This window comes from Calonectris borealis, chromosome 1 (genome assembly GCF_964195595.1).
Source record: "Calonectris borealis chromosome 1, bCalBor7.hap1.2, whole genome shotgun sequence".
In the NCBI taxonomy this organism is placed as follows: Eukaryota; Metazoa; Chordata; class Aves; order Procellariiformes; family Procellariidae; genus Calonectris; species Calonectris borealis.
The window spans coordinates 158,689,247-158,706,216 of NC_134312.1; positions in this window are offsets into that span (position 1 = coordinate 158,689,247).

The window sequence follows — 16,970 nt, forward strand, 5'->3', positions numbered from 1 at the left end:
CTGCCTCTCCTGCTCTGGAACTAGGATTTGGGCAAGGCACCACGGATGATAAATTTACAGTAAAGTATTGGACTCTCGCTTTTGTCACAGTTAGCTTAATCTACAAGCCATATATGACAGAAAGAACAAAAACAGTCATAGTAGTTAATGTGATTAATTACTATTTAAATCAGCAGGCCACTGGTAGCGGTCCTCCCAGTACTGCACTAGTAATGGGTCAGAATCTTGTGGCTGGGTCGCAGCTAATGAACGTGATTAATGGCTGAAGGGAGTGACATACTGGGGATTCATTTTTCCTTAACTTTACAGTGTTAAGCAGTTTTACCCACATCCTCAGAATGATAGATACACTTAATCAGTAGTAGTAGAAGTCCCATTAAGTTCTCATTAAACTTCTATATCCTGTGTATAACCTTGAACAATACATTAGACACTAATGAGTATATTCTCCTTTCACTGTGCACACGACTCTTATTAAAGCACTCCACTACCACGGCGATGAGTGTGGTATAAATACCCAGATGGAGATTGTTGGAGTGGGTTCTCTCTGCAAGCCTCGGAATAATTTCTTTTGACTAGTGGAAGAGAGGCAGTCTTAACACTAGCTGTACAGACAGTCTGTGTGTATTTATTTTCATTGCACTTGAGTCCTAAAGGCAGCCCAGGACCTTGCTACATTACATGCTGTACAAACACACACAGAGGACACCAGAGCTAGGCATGATCTAAAAATAGGAGTGTAACAATACTCAGATTCCAGCTCTAATGTTCCTTGATTAACAGGCTAGGAGCAAAATTAAAAGATTCCAAAATAATGAGGTCAAGCTGATAGTATAGGGATTTCAGCTGTGATAAGGTGAGTTATGTGCTCAAGAGCTCACATAAAGCCTTATTGGTTTCATTAAGCCATTGAGTTGGGTTTCATTGAGCCACTGAGTGCTTGGGAAAAAAGTAACCATAGCTTTCCTATTTTATTCATAGCAGAATTTTCCTGTAGGTAGGAAGAGACTGATTTTCTTTTATTTTCTTTTTCTTTGAAAATTTATTCCACAGTTTAAAAAATATCAACAAGGAAGGAGTAACTTGTGTTAACACCTATCAATTAACTCCATTCAACAAAGCATTAAGTATATCCTTAGCTCAAAACTTATCTTGTTTAGAGAAACAGTTTGAAATCTAATCAAAGACTAGCAATCTGCAGTCTCTTCAGTCAATCCAGAGAGGCATGTGGTGATTCATATCATGCACTGGGTAACCTTTTTGTCTCCAGGGGATAAAAGGGAGCTTAGACCAATAGGTAAGTTAAGAAAATAGAAAAACTTCTTCAATATAGATCTGGAAAGATCTGGAAAGCAGTTGAGGGAGGATCACAAAATCTCAAGTGCTTAAATTAAAAGGTGCTAATTTAGATTAGGAAGGTGCTATTCTTTCAGCAACATTTACAATGCCCTCAGCTGGGATATGAGAATTGGTTGCATTCATCTTCTAGCACTAAAAGTTAGAGCTTTAAAAATTGAGGGTGACTTCTACAATTAATTGTCACTTGAAATATTTTGAGTACTTTCAATAAGACGTATATCATTGCAGGACAAGAACTATATCTAGTATATAGAACAGCACAAGAAATTACTGCAGAAGCCAAAAACACCACTGCAGTGTTAAACAAGTGAACAAAAGAACAGCATCTTATGGGAGTATATCATTATCTGCATTTTTTTTTCTGAAATACCTTTATTCCAGTTTGTCTTGAAACCTTATCTTCTAAAAGATTCCTTCCTTCCTTCTTCTAAAAGATTCCTTAAAAAAATGTCCTAAAAAAAACTCTCTTCTGTAACTTTTCAGCCACATTTATGTCTCTTGAAGATGATCCTTGTACATCAGAGATAAAAACAGCCTACTACTTTTTCAAACCTAAGGAGATAATATATTGTTTAAACAATACATTTTAATGTAACTTATCTGATTTTCACAGTGGACTGTATGTACATTTTGACAACAAAGATTTATGATAATGATTTTCAATTTAATATAGCTATTCCATAAGATGACCTTCATTAAGCTAATAGAGAGTTAGGGGTAATTTCAGTTTGTATAATTCATTTACATTGCAGATTAAGAACTGAAAGTTTGCATGTTTTATATTTTTCTAATGCTTCTGGTTTTCTACCTTTACTGTAACGTATTTCTACTTCCACCACAGATTCTGTATGATACTTGATATTATGCACAATTCTGAAGTGTCATAATTAAGCAGCAAATCTAAAAGATACTAATATTTTCAGGCTGATTTTTAAATGTTTTCAGCATTTTCAGTAGTCCTATAGTATTTCTTGGATAGCTTCTCATCTTTCTTCAACATTGTTAGAGAAATGTTTGTTTGCATTCTTCCACAGTTTATTGGAGAAATAGCATAATTGTGCTTCTGTGAAAAACATTACCCTACTCAGCTTTGAATAAGCTTCATTCTGTCCAGGTAGTTTCTGTGGCTTTAAACAGCCTGAATGCACCATAGAGATATATACGTTTCACATGAATTAATTCAGTTTAGAGCTAACCCTCTAACTGAGACCACAGGTTGAGGTTATCCAAGTGAGTCATATCAGTTCTTTTGCTTAAGCTTTGCCATTCCCCAGGTGCTGGGCTGTGGTATGTACTAGCCTTCAAAACTAGAGAGCAGCTGCAGACAAAAGTGATGCTGGTTCTTTTCTCCTCCAAAAAATTATAGCTTACAGACTTCTTGATTTAAAAAATTACTTCATACTTAAGATCCTAGTAACTTTTACACAAGTAAGCTAAGTTAAAGTTATGAACTCTATACCAAATGAGTTCTATCACAAAGATCTTTGTTGGATGCAAGTTATCCCCAAACTCATTCCAGACCTCATTTTGGTACATTGTAGCCAATGCAGTTGCAGATAAAACACCAGAATCTGAGCCACAAATCTCTAGGCTAAATGATATAGAAGGAGATCTTCCTTTCCTGTGGTGCTTCCTACCTGAATCCACTGTTTCCTCCTCCTGCTGCCCAGGATGAGCAGTCTGATATGAAATATGTGGTAACTGCAGAAAGAAATTATTAGATCCTCTCTGTGAAGTCTCCTAAAATTGTTAACTAACTTTGCTTTCAGTAGCTGTGAGTCCTTTCTGTTATACTATTATTGCCCACAGTGAAGGACAACTGAAAAACATGGATAACGATAGTCTGTTTCCATGTCTTGGACAGTCTGCACAAAGCATCTGAAAAGGTGTGAATAATACATATTAATTGTGATTTGAAGTGGAAAATTAAAATAAGATGGGATTCATTTAACAAGGATGATTTCTCTCATTTGCACTTCTCTTTTAGATCGCATAATACTTTGCAATAAAGTCACAAACACAAAATATTATGTTAATGGACTGCTTAGACACCTATAGGACAGACAGCTCGTCTGTGCAATGTTAATCTCCCTTGTTTTGATTGCAGTGTTAGTCATGTTAATATTCAAGCATAGGAACCATTGCAGAACCATTAGTTTAAAGCTGTTTTAAATAGCTATTGAAGAGCACTACAGACATATGCAAGAACATTTGAGTTGAGATCTAATACTGCTCCAGGACATTCAGGTAGCAGAGTCAAGGAAGTAGCAGCTGTGGCCTTCTAAGAGCATACTCAGTCTTAATTCTGTAACAGTGAAATCTCAGGAACAAATAAACCTTTTTCCAGGCAAAAGCATTGTCTAGGACTTATTTCATCCTGAAGGAAAGATCTAAAGAGGTGAAATGAATCTTACTCTGAAACTACTTAATTTCTCTCTGTGTTTACAAATTAAGCCAACGATGGTTCATCACTCACAACTATATAAATGTCCTTATCGCACTGACATCTGAATTCAGACCAAATGAATTCTACACACATTCAGGAATACGTGTATCAATAACAAACAGCTAGAATGAAAAACAAATACCAGGGAAATCGGCAGCAGGCCATGAGGTAGCTTGGAGTCAAATGGAAATGTACTTTACTTTTAGAATACAGGAAAACAGTCCGTAAACCTGTAGTGGGAAAGAGAACAAAAGTTTAGCTGAGAAGCCATAAGTACAAACTTTAAACACACAACCATAGCAAGAGGTGCCTTATATATATGAGCAGATTTTGGACAAATTAAGATAGTTAATAAGTATTTTTATCTCCAGTGAAATGCCATTGGTTTGGCTTGTTACCTGCTCATGGTGTTGTATAAATCATCTGAGATTAAGATCAATAGAGGTACATAAATGAAGATGCACTAGCAATTAAGTGGATAGTTGAATAGGTCTGCCTGGGATGGAGTCCAAAACAGACTGCTTGGAGTTTCAGTTCACTCAGAAATTTAGCTGATGCATCCAGACAGCTAAGCGAAAGTTACCTAAAATTAAACCTAAAACCATCCTTATTAATTTTCTAAGCATATGCTCCATCAGAACCCCTCCCTTGTGTTAGCTGAAAGCTTGTGTGTTACTGGACTGAGTAGGGAAGAAGGAAAAGCAGAGCTTGGGAGGTGGAGGTATTTCTCGATCCTTTTGGTCGCCAGTTATCTCACCACTCCACAGAGAGAGGACTTAAAAAATGTTTTAGCAGTACATAGTGGCTGTGCAAAATTCCTGCCAGGGAACCTAGAAAGAAGAGTGTTCATCTGAGGTATTTCTAAATTACAATAAATAACAACAACAAAGGATTTCTCAGCATGCAAACTTTTATCAAAAAAGCAGACAGTTGTGAACAAATTTTCATAAAGATTCAGGTTACTTCCATGCCAAATCTACACCATCTTTAGCAAAATCTTCCCAAGAATGTGGCCCCAGATTGTAGATGAGTGATGTAGATGGTAACACTGTTTGAAATAGTGCCAGACACCCCTCATGGTTGAGAGGGACGAAGGTTAGTAACTAGTTCAATATAATTCATAGGCATTGCAATATAGTATACAGGCATTAAACAACTTTCTAGGCAGAAGTATACATACTTTAACTCATACCAAAAGCTGTTGGAACAATGTCCATGCACCTTTGAAGAAAAAGAAAATCTGAACATCTCAGTTTCTAGCATTAGATACTCATGTTAGGAAATATTAAAAGCTTAAGCCGTACAAGACAGACACATTATTCATCATTAGTATTTTTCACCATTTCAAAGTCCTACAGTAAATCTCCATGCTGATCAGTAAATAAAATCTGAGCCTTTCTGAGAATATGATGACCGTTGGCCTATCACTTACATATATGACAATGTTACATAGCTCCTTCAAGGCAACTGGTATCCAGTTCCCTATATACATTTGTGTTATAAAGCAATTTCCCCCACATAAGTACTTTTAAAAAGGGTCATAAACCAGCATGCCTTTAAGTGCAGTAACTGCACAGAGAGCTGCATGAAAATCCAATCCTCTCCTTTGTGAAATTTAACATTAGAAGGAGCATCAGTATATTTCTTCTCAGCAAGCAGGTCTTACAAGCCAATCACCAACCCAAGGATTTTTTGTGAAGGGAACTGGGCATCACAAATGATTTTCGGATGGAAATCAGACACCATAATTTCTAACGCATCACAAAAGAAATGTATCAGGAAAAAAAAGTGACCAAATAATTCCATATCCAGGACAAATTCAAAAACAAAGAAGAAACTTTTTGCATTTCAGCCTTCTAATTTGTAACACAACATAGAGAAATTACAATAGTGTTCCTGCATTTAGCAAATGAGAAATGTCAAAACAAAGAAGGCACTAAATCCATATAGGAGCATGACAAATTGATTTTGAAATCATGTTTTCTGCAATGAGATGCTGTTTCCATGATTGATTTTTTCAAAATTTTATACAGATACAGGGTCTTAGGCTTATGTTTTTGAGAGGGGAAAAGCAATTCAGCAATTCCAGAGAGCACTTGACATAAACTTGCAATGGTTTTTCTTTTTGTCATCATTACCAAAAAAATGATACTTCATGGAGCCAAATAGAATCGTTAATAGACCTAAATTTTTATATGCCAGGTTGCTTTATGGTTTTGATTTCACTTGCAAATAAATTAAATGTTTTTTTTTTCCTATTGGTTATCTATTCCATAATAGATACCTCTGAGAGCAATGCTGTTTTCTTTATTTGTATTCACTAGCAATTGTTTAACAATCTTTAAACATATTGTTGGATAATAGAATAGAAACCAAAAAAGTAAAACTTCTACATTCCATAAAACTAAGTTGCCTTTCAAGTGTCCTTCAACTCTTAAATTAAATTCAGCCATTTTATGTAAGGAGAGGAGTCAAGTTAAAAGTGGAGGACTATCATGTAATATTTCATTAATAAGAACTGTGAAAATATCAATGCAATATTTTTGAGAGTCAGGTATTCCTGATCTATCATACAGAAAAATAAAAAAATCTGTAACGTAATTCACAGTATAACAAAATTCAAGATCTAGTCTTGATCTTGATCAAGATCTAATCTTGATCAAGGTCTAGCCACTATACAGGTTTGGCCACAATTAAATTTTTACAAAATTAGCATACTGTGGCAGAAATGATGGAGTTCATAAATTGAAAAGCAGACTGAATAATTTCCCTGAAACTTTTTCATAGCATTAGGAATCAAAATTATTATATGTAGAAATTATTGCCCGAAATTAAATTGAAACAGATTCTTCAGGAATCCCTATTTCATGTCAGTGTCCAAAGAATAAGCATGTTTTTCTAACACTTTGGACTTCACCAGAAGCTAAGACAAAAGGACAGGATTATAGAGAGGAGTAATATAATGCAGAAAAAGGTGGGAAGATAGTGATGCCATTTTTCACTTGGATTTAGGACAGTCTTACAGTTTTACCCTTCATAATGAAATGCTGATTTGGTATTAGAAGTGACACAAACAACCACCACTTTCTGTGAAGGTGTATAACCCAGGCAATGAGGGGATTATTGATCCTGCTCATGGGAGGTGTCGTTTTCCTCCGTTGCTGAACCCCTCTGGAGGGGTATTGAGGTGGAGCATTGGGACAAGCAATTCTGAAAGGTCGATCTCACTAATTTTCCATAAAACCATCATTTCTGGCAAGAAGGGTCTTTTATAACCGAAAAGCATGACCAATGCTGTTCAATTTCATTCACTTTTACTCATTTCTTCCCTTCCTGAGCTAAAATTTTGATGCAACAACTTAGAAGTCCCTGGTGAATAGGTAGAATCTTCTTGCTCTACCAGATAGGAGGGGAAATTATCTAGACCAGAAGCTAGACAGAAAACAGTACTCCACATGGATTAAAAAATAACTGTTAGGTGCTTAACTAACTAACTGTTAGGTTCATAACTAGCATTAATGTGACAAAAGTAAAAAAAAAAAGAGTGAACACCCACTGGGACAGACCACAATAACCAACAGAGCTACTGGGTCAGCTATGTCAGTAGGCAAGATGCTATATCAGGCTCAAGATAAGGTCTCCTTAGTCTGTTCTTTCCCCTCCTCCTCCTCCTCCACAGCTCAGTGACACCAGTAGCCCAATGCCTTCATTCTGCGTGGGGTGACCACAGTTCCCAAGATGAAAAAAGCCCCAGCTAAGCTTCCTGTTACATTTCTTACCTCTACAAATTTCACTTCTTCATAAAGTACTTATCTTGAACTACCATGGACCGTTTCCAGATTTCTCATGGCTATATACATCTTCATAGTTTTGTCACATGAAATTTTTTATATCAAATCAAAGTCTGTGATGGCAGGGAGCCTCTGACTCACAGGTGGATAAAAGCATTGCTTTTGCAAAAGGATTAATTTCAAAATTCAAAATTTGTATTATAACAAATAATGTAAGATATATACTCAATGTATAGTAAGATACACTAAAATATATATTCAGTGACACCTCTATACACATTTGCTCCTACTGCCTCACATTTCCTATTAGTTTTCAGTAAAATCATGAAAACAATTGCAGACGTTCTGTTTATTAAACTGCCTAGGTGACATCTTCCAAATTTATCTACTGAGTGCCTCCTAGAGTTCAGCTCTCCCTGTCCTCACAAGCAGGAGAGGATTTGTACAGTTTATTGCATCTCAGTGAGTAGGCCCTTGCAAAAGCTTTTTTGCACTGCTCCATGCCTGAGGAGTGGGGAGGGGAACTTCATCATCCACAGTTGCAAAAATGTGAATTTGTGTTTCTCTCAGGAGGTAAAGTGCTTTGAGACCCAGAAGACTTTGCTACAGGCAGTAGTTTTTAACGTGCCATTCTCAGACCCCAAAGAGTCCATGAAGTGCTTCAAAGAGATTCAGAGAAGCTACTTTGAACCAGATAAACTCAGAGATAATGTCACCATTAGCTTTTGATGACAAGTGAGCGTGAAAGGAGGCTGGTCAAGTGTTTATCTTCTCCAGCCTAAGTATTTGCTGGTGATGTAGTCATTCTGCTTCATGTCTTCCTTCCTACTGTTGATAACTTTCTAAATTTTATCATAAACAAAACTGGTGGGCTACTTTTAGTGTCAGTCACACCTTTTTTACCACAAGTTATGCACGTGATACGTTCAAGTGGTCCAGACTTCCAGCCTAATTATCCCAGTCACAAAAGATGGAGAACCGCCATACAGATGTAACAAAATATATTTTAAGTACGTGCGCACTACCTTGAAGATTGTAACGCAATCTGCGAGTTATACCTATGAATGTTTCCCCCACCCTTCTTACCAATGGACTTGGTGTTACTAAACTAAAACCTGGAATTTCTTCATGCTAGAAGTGTTTGTCTGGATGCATGCAGAGTCCAGCCGCATGCCCTGTGGGGTGTGAGCCTTCTGGGACAGTCAGAAAGCTTTGGGATTGAACAGTGTCTCTCATCACCACACTATTTGATCACTATTTGCATTTCCACCATTTCTTGCTGTCCAGCATTGTTCAATGTGAAAACGAAATGTCAAATTATTGCTGGTAATTGCCTGCACCTTTAGGTTTGATGGGCTGTTGCAGGCATGTCATGGAGCTTAATTCAAACATCATTTAGTCAGGACATTTGTGTCATTTACAATGATTACAGGGCCAATAATAATAAATATATATTAAAAAGCCAAAGAAGTGAGTTTGCCTTGCCTTAGAAGTAATTAAGTACTATATTGTCCAGTTTTGAAATAGGTAATGGATAATTACCTGTGGGAATGCTGTTTATTTATCCTTACCTACAATTTAGGAGATTGAGTCTCCTGAGCTTGACTGTGCCATTAACAAATGCTTTTTATTTTCTTTCCCTAGTTTACGAATGTTTCCACTCTCCATATCACTTCCTTACACAGCTTTGGTCTAAGTAGTTTCCCACACAGGGAAAGTCTGAGCAGACACGTGGTTTGAGCTGAACATAGTGGATCATTAACAGCTCTCTGCATTTATTGCTCTTCCATATGCTCGATATAACTTTCTGAGGAATTTAAAGTCTATTTCTTTAATTTCTTGTATGCTAATCAGGCTAGGTTGAAGGCATGAGGCCATCACAGTTCTGAAAGCATATCAACAATTTTGAAAAAGCAATAGAGCTGCAGGTCTGAACTTCGTTAAAAGAACTAATGTTACAGCAGAAATCAGAAAAACACATATGCTTCCTGGGTCTGAATAAAGCACATGAGTAAGCAATAAGCATCAGAAGTTATGGATGATGACAGGCTAATAGACGCCTTTTCAGCATACTCCATTCTTTCAACTGAGGTGAAAATGACTCTCCATGGTGACATATTGCTGAATAATGACAGCATGAAGAGACATACCTATTTCAATTTAACTGCTGAAGTATCGATGAATGCCGTATGAACTGGCTGTTCATAGTTAAGTGTCTGGGATGGAAAAGGCAGTCTCAAAACAGAATAAATAGCTAACTGAATCAGATTTCTGATTAAAAAAAAAAATCTGCTGTTACTTATACTTATATAGGGTAAAAAGCATTTTAAAAAGAAAATCCTTGGCATTATCAATTTATTTATCTTGCTCACTGTTTATGCTCCTCCTCAAGCCGAGAAGGAAAGCTTCCACATCTCTGCAGAAAACCCTTCCACAATTACCTTCCCCTGATCAGTTTAATTTCACCAACGTGTTTTCACTCCTGACCCTCAGCCCTAGCTGAAGCTTACCCACTGCGCTCACAGCACATTGTTGCCAATGCCAGAGGTCCTCCTGTTATGCAAAAAGAGTAAAAAAAAAGAAAAGGACAAGACAACTTGCCAGCTTTCTCATCAAACTGGCAAAACCAAAGGGTTAAATTCTCCTCCAGTAATGAACTGGAAAGCCTGTGGAGGGGAAGAGACAACCTCTAGCTCAGAGACCTCCCAGTTCCTGCAGCAGTTCTTGGGAGTCCAGTTACCCGCATATGGAGCTGCGGCTACTCAGAGGGGTTTCATTTCTGGGGGTCAGAAAGGGAAAATGTCTCCTTCAGATGTGAAGTCATCTCTTCCTATCTTGCCCCTCCTCTCTCCACTGTGCAAAAATACCCCGGGCCAGAGATGGGGGGGGGGGGGGGGAGGGGAGGGGGGGGGGCGGACTTCAGAGGGAGAAAGGGCTTGGGGGATGAGGCATTAATCATTGTCTGTCTGTCTTTGTCACTATTGTCCCACCAAGGGCGAACACAGAGGGCAACAGTAGGACCATTGGATTCCTGAAAAGTTCTGCCTATCAAACATCTCACCAAGCCCCATTTGCTCAGGTGTGTTCAGTGCTGATAACACAAGCACAAGCAGCTCTGAAAACAAAAGGAGACCTTCAGACTACTCATTCACTTAGTCACAGAATCAGGGGAAAATTAATATTGTCTAAGAACCGCTGATGACTTGTAGGACGTGAAGAAAGGAGGCTTCATTAGAAAGAGAGCATTTTCTCTTTCAGATGAATAAATATTTCCCGATTTCCACATAATGCTATTGCTAGCAAGTCTGTTATTTGGCATGTCATGGTCTTTCTCTGACCCAGGTTTAGCTGAATATAGGTGATATCATTCACACAGAAATATTTTTCCCCTGAAGTTCTCACCTCCTGTTGTTTACATTATCAGGATACACATGGTTTGGCAAGCACAGGTGTATCTAAAGCCTAGTTGCATTCACATCTTAGCACTGAAAATTCCAGCTTACAAGGCTCCTTTTTTCCCATGGTATTATTTGTACTGCATGTGTAAACATGAATCTATCTCCTACTTCAGAGACTGCTTTTAAAAGCTTGGTTCTAGGAATTTACAAAGCTAATAAGGGGTTTTCTTCATTCTTGCTAGTGATCAGAGAAGGAGTTAGATACCAAAAGAAACACATAAGATAACGCAGGTTAAAGAGATAAACGTCTACCTCCCCCGCAGCTCAGTGTATATCAAATCTCAAGGTCAATGCGCAGCTAACGAAAAGTACACGCAGAAAGTCAACCTACAGCAAAGAAAAGCTTTGAACTGCGAGACCTGTGCCTTGCTTTGGTGGTCTTCTCGTGACTGTCCCGCTCAGAGCGCGGTCTGGTTCCCATCACTGCTGCAGCCTGCAATACCCTCAAAATGTGTCACCCGTGCCTGGCCTTGAGCATCTGTCCCTGCAGAGAGACCAGGGCAGGACATCTCCCCCAAGGAACACTCACATATGACACTAATAAACTGGCCACCTGACAGGACTGTTCCTCCACATAAAAGCTAGAGAAATAGCAGCTCTTCTGCAGAGAGGAAAAGTAAAAGGAGTTAGTTCAGATGCTGGCACTAAACCTGAGTTATTCCTTTTTTTTCCTAACCATATTCTTGGGCGACCTAAAAAATTTAGATTTTTTGCTTTCATTTCCAGTGGGTTTTTTTCCTATTTAAAAAAATATGTACTTCTGACAAATATTTTATAATGTAAATGGACTTCACCAGGCTGCGTGTCTAGATTGGAGCTGCTTTTTTATTTCAGCTTGTCCATTAATGGTATTACTTCAGTCTCCAAGGATCTACCTTGTACTCTTAAGTCTTCCTTTCTCAATATTTTTATTTCCACTGCAAGATACCTCCAGGTCACATTGGTTAAAAAAAAGAAGGGGAAAGTTAAACCCACACATTCAGAGATGTAGATGAAAAATTTTTGGACCATAACTTTGTTAATTGACATAAAGTACACGAACTGCTTTAAAAGAGGGTTAAAAAAATTTTTAAACTTTAATACATTGGTTAGTATGGTGCTGTCCCATTTTTTTATAATGAGTCCCACTCATCAATTTTATATTCCTGACTGTTGCAAAAACCACATCTACATTACTATTTTGTGCCTATGCACTTTTATTTAAAACTCATTTGAAAGGTTTTTACAGATAATACTGTGAATAGATAACTGGGTTTTGTCACCAACTTATGAATTTCATTGAAGTCCCACATTGATGGTTTTTTCCATGCACAAGCATCCTAATTCTCATTTTCAGATCATTTCCACACTTCATGAAGGAGAGTTCAAAAACAGCACTAAAGCATAGTCTAAGTGTCCAGGAATCAGAAGACAAAGAAAGCAAGTTCCTCCAGTTAATACCTGAAGCTTTTAAAAGCATTCAAGCATATTTCAAACATTTTGAACTGGAATACTGTGTATGTTAATAATCACAAATTTAGATTTGCAAATTGAGGTATAGAGGGCAAAGGGATAGTTAAAATGCACTGAATCACACAAGAATCATTAGGAGCACAAAAAAAAACAGTTTAGAGAGTACGTTTCTGATAAATGCATTCAAAATGACATGGTTTTTTTTTTTCCTAATTAATGCCACTTGACAGTAGATCACCAGGTTTTTGACTGATCACAAAATCCTCATGAAGAAAAAATAGATGTTACTGAAATATCTACAGAAGACCTCAATGTACAGAAATCTAACACTGTCTATACTTATTTCAGCAGCAGAAAAAAAAAGTAATTTTTTAAACACGTTGTCATTTACTGAAGGAGGCTAGGAAAGTTTTTAGAAGGGTCACTTCAGTCACATGGAAATTCTCAGAAAGCACAGGTGTTCTCTCAAAAAAAGAAAAACACCTCCCTGCCAATATTTAATCATTATTCATGTTGCATATAATTTATATCTAAATATATATATGTAGTGGTTTATATACGTTTATTTTTACATATTCATATCGAAATTCCTTTTCTTATAAGGATGGAATGAATCCACCTTTTTGATTCATTACACTCCAAACAGGAGACATTCAGCTGAGTCAGAAATGAACACAATAAGACACAGTTTATATTTTCATAGAAATAATTTCAAAACAGAACTGATGGAAATAATTTTAATAAGCATTTTCAAAACAGATATCCACCCTAGCAAGCATGCATGCTTCAAGAAGAGCTGCGGGTACTGTACTAGCAGGCTGCCACTGCAGGAGTCTGACTCCAGGTGAGATCCTCAGGCTTTTGCTAGGCTGTCATTTATGCCTGACCGTGCCCCAGCTCCACCGACATTACCAACCGGCGTAGAGCACAGGCAAGGTGCAACTAACATGCAGAAGGCATGTCTGGCATCTCTGCTCTTTTTTCTATCCCAAGCCCCTCTGGTTAAAAAACTCGTGTGAGCTGAAGGGGGAGCAGAATTAAAATTGCCGTCTCTGCCCAGAGGGACCTGAGCTTGCATCAGCCAGATCCCAGGAAGCCATCTGCAAAGTGCTGTGGGCACAGCCGGCGGGCTGCTCCGGGCCAGCGCTCCCTCAGCCCGCCTGCAGGAACGATGCGATATAATCAAATATTCACTAGGACATGAGGGGGGCATGAGGAAACAGGGCTCGTGGGAAAAGGGACCTGGGCACCAGGTCCTATTCCAGTTCTTGTATTTTAGGAGGGAGTGCAGAAGGGGAGCGGGTGCAGGTCACAGACCTATCCCCCAGCATTTTTGACTGATTGCTGTGCATGACTCCCACCCTGCTGTACTGTTTCTGTGGGATCACCCATTTTGATGGATGTTGCATGAAGACACCAAGCATCTAAGCATGGATTCTGCTAGGTCCCAAAGCCTACAGGTTCAGTGTTGTTAAGCTTTTGCATCTTCAGCATTGTGCACCCAAATAGGAACCCAAATGGCTAACTGAAGGCCCAAAACATTACTCAGGTTCTATTAAATAATGAAACTTCATTACTGCCATCTATTCTATTTGTATAGCTCCAAACACCAATTGAGAATTACGCCTACGTTTCCACAAGCCCACGACACACACACTCACACAGAAACTGTACCAGTCCTATCAGCACTACAGTACACCAGATCAAGGGCACCACATCCTCCGTACTTTCAACTCCCACAACCAAAGAGCCACCTGTCTGAATTTCCAAAAGTGCATTGCTAAAGCACATTTCCAATATCCAGGTAGGTGGCTCAAATTCCCAAGTGCTGAGAGTCCAGCAGCTCCCAGATAAAGTTGCATCTACATAGCATTCTTGAAGGTTTTACAATCATATTTGACCTTGTAGATATTAAGTCAAATCTTAAAGAAGTCTTAATGTCTCCTGGTAATGAAAGGTATTCTGAAAACAAACAGCCAAGCAAGCCACTGAAGTTGGTCTTATCAAGAGCTGAAAGTTTTAAAGGCCTAGAAATCTTATGCAGTCCTGGCCAGTACTATCCACTGTAATGAAGATGGGTGTTCTAAGCAAAATAAAATTCAGTTAAGAAGATGGACATGCAGATAAAATTTTCCTCTGAGAAGAGGGTAATGGTTTTAGACTGGCTTTTCAGAACAGATGTCTTGTTATATGTCATTTATATATGCAATGGATACCCTTTTGCATTTTGATTTTTCTTCATTTCTGTGCCTGTAGTGTTGGCATTTTCCATGTGTGGAAGGAAGATGAGAAATATTCAAAGAAAAAGCAGAAGCAGTGGGAAGTGGTGCTTACTATGGCCCTGCACGGCATCCAGCACAAGTGGGATCTTAAGCTTGTAACAACTGCCATTATCCGATTCCCCTCCCTCACACCTCATCATGTGCAATCAAAAGGCTCTAGAATCAGCGTTAGTTAAATCTTACCACCTTTTACCTCAGGTGGATCCAAGACAGTTTTAATGAAGAGACTATTCTTTTACATTTACAGAAAAATTTATTTCTACCTGACCAACTTTCCATAAATCTGCAGGACATGAAAGTCCCTGGTAATTAGGGTACCGACATAAGAGATAGCATATATGGGTCCCAGGTCTGCCCACTGAGCTGTGCAGGTAAAGCCACTCCTCTGAAGACAGTCTGAGACCAGCACCTCCCAAAATGCTGTGTGGAAGGCCTGAGTTCAAATCTCTGCTGTAAATCAGAAAAAGAAATGCTAAGGAGCTGCCTCTCCCATGATCACAGAGACCAGCCCAGTTTTTGAGTTTAGCCTCCTGAATTAATGAATCTGTTTGCTTTCATTAATAAAGCCTTAATTCAAAGCAAAACATCTGTTTAAGAATGGGAAGAAAAACAAAATAAAACAATAACCAAACTGAAAGAAAACATAAAAAACCTGCACAGCTTTACTTTTGCATTTCCTCTCCTTCACTTTTTTTTCCCATTCCCAGCAGCGGTGCTCAGTGCTTACATGAAGAAATTCTGGGTGCGTGGCTTATTGCTCCTATTCAACTCCCTGGGCAAGCTAAAAGCAGGAACTTAGTAACATTTTTTCTCCTCAAATTTCTTGTTTCTGTGTCCATTAAAGGATGTGGTCTATAAAACCTGGCTCTCAACATCCCCAGTGTAGCTGTCTGCTTCAGAGCTGTTCACACGAGACTTACCTTATTCTCAGCAAAGAGCCTCAGGCACGTCAGGGCACAATTCACCTTCTCCAGTGCAGCTATCCAGACTGGGATTCAGCTGTCTAAACGTAGGTGTCTAATGGTATTTTCGATGCCCTAGGATGTTCCACCCGGCCACCACCCCTGCAGGACACAAAACTCCCATAGCCCATGGCACAGCAGCCAGCCCAGTGCAGAAGGTGTAGATACCCTAAGGCTGCACCTCCTTTGTTGTTTTGGCCTGGAGCACTAGAGCAGAGTTGAAGTAAATCCCCAAACTGTTCCCATTTACTATGCGTCAGGTTGTTTTGCAGAGCAGTTTTGGTGTGTGCAAACTGGTTTCCTTTAACAGGTTATAACTGAGCCGAAAAGCCCGCTGCACATTTGCAGATGTGCTCCAATATTTAATAGGGACATAAGGATCCAAACCCATGACTGATCCTTCAGTTTCAAGGCACACATGACAGGGACACATAGATTGGGGACCTGACTAAACTATTCTGAAGTAAAATACCCAAATTACATGTAGGGAAATTTTCAAATCCTCAGCAACAGATGCTTTGATCTACTGACCTGCTTCTGTCATACTGACTTAGTTCCTTGTTAAGCTACGTCCCCTCCACTGACAAGTAAATGAACGCATGGGCATTATTCACTTACTATCAGTTTTATTCTACTTTAATTCTGTGCCTTCTGTGCTCTACCTTTACCTCTCAAAATAACAGATAGAACAATTAAATGATTTTATTATTATTATTTCAGTCAAAGACAAATTATCAAATTCATTTATCAATGATCAAAATAAAAATTTTAAAAGATGCTGGGTTCCAGGCTTAGACAATGGTGGGAAAGGGCATCGGAACTGCAGGCAAAAACACTGGTTTCCTGCTCCTTGCCAGAAGATATATGTCATAAACCAACACAACAGCAAACGAGAAACAGTATAAGTCGTTTCCCCTTCTGATGGAAATTAGAAGAGTCAATTTTGGTCCCAAGAGAATAAAAATTCCTATAACAACTTCATTTTTCTTTAACCTTACAGACTTTAAAATCAATCAGGCCTTTGATCGAGAATTTAAACATCTGATTTTTTTGGCCACTTATCCCAAATTAAGGCTTACTACTAATTAAAATTACAACTTTGAAAGGACAGGTAAAGGCACTGAAATATTTGCGTAGTGTATTAGCCCTCGAAGTCCGAAGTCAATCCTTGTTGAGGAACATGAAAAACGTGCTTTTATTAAGGGATTCCAACCCAACAG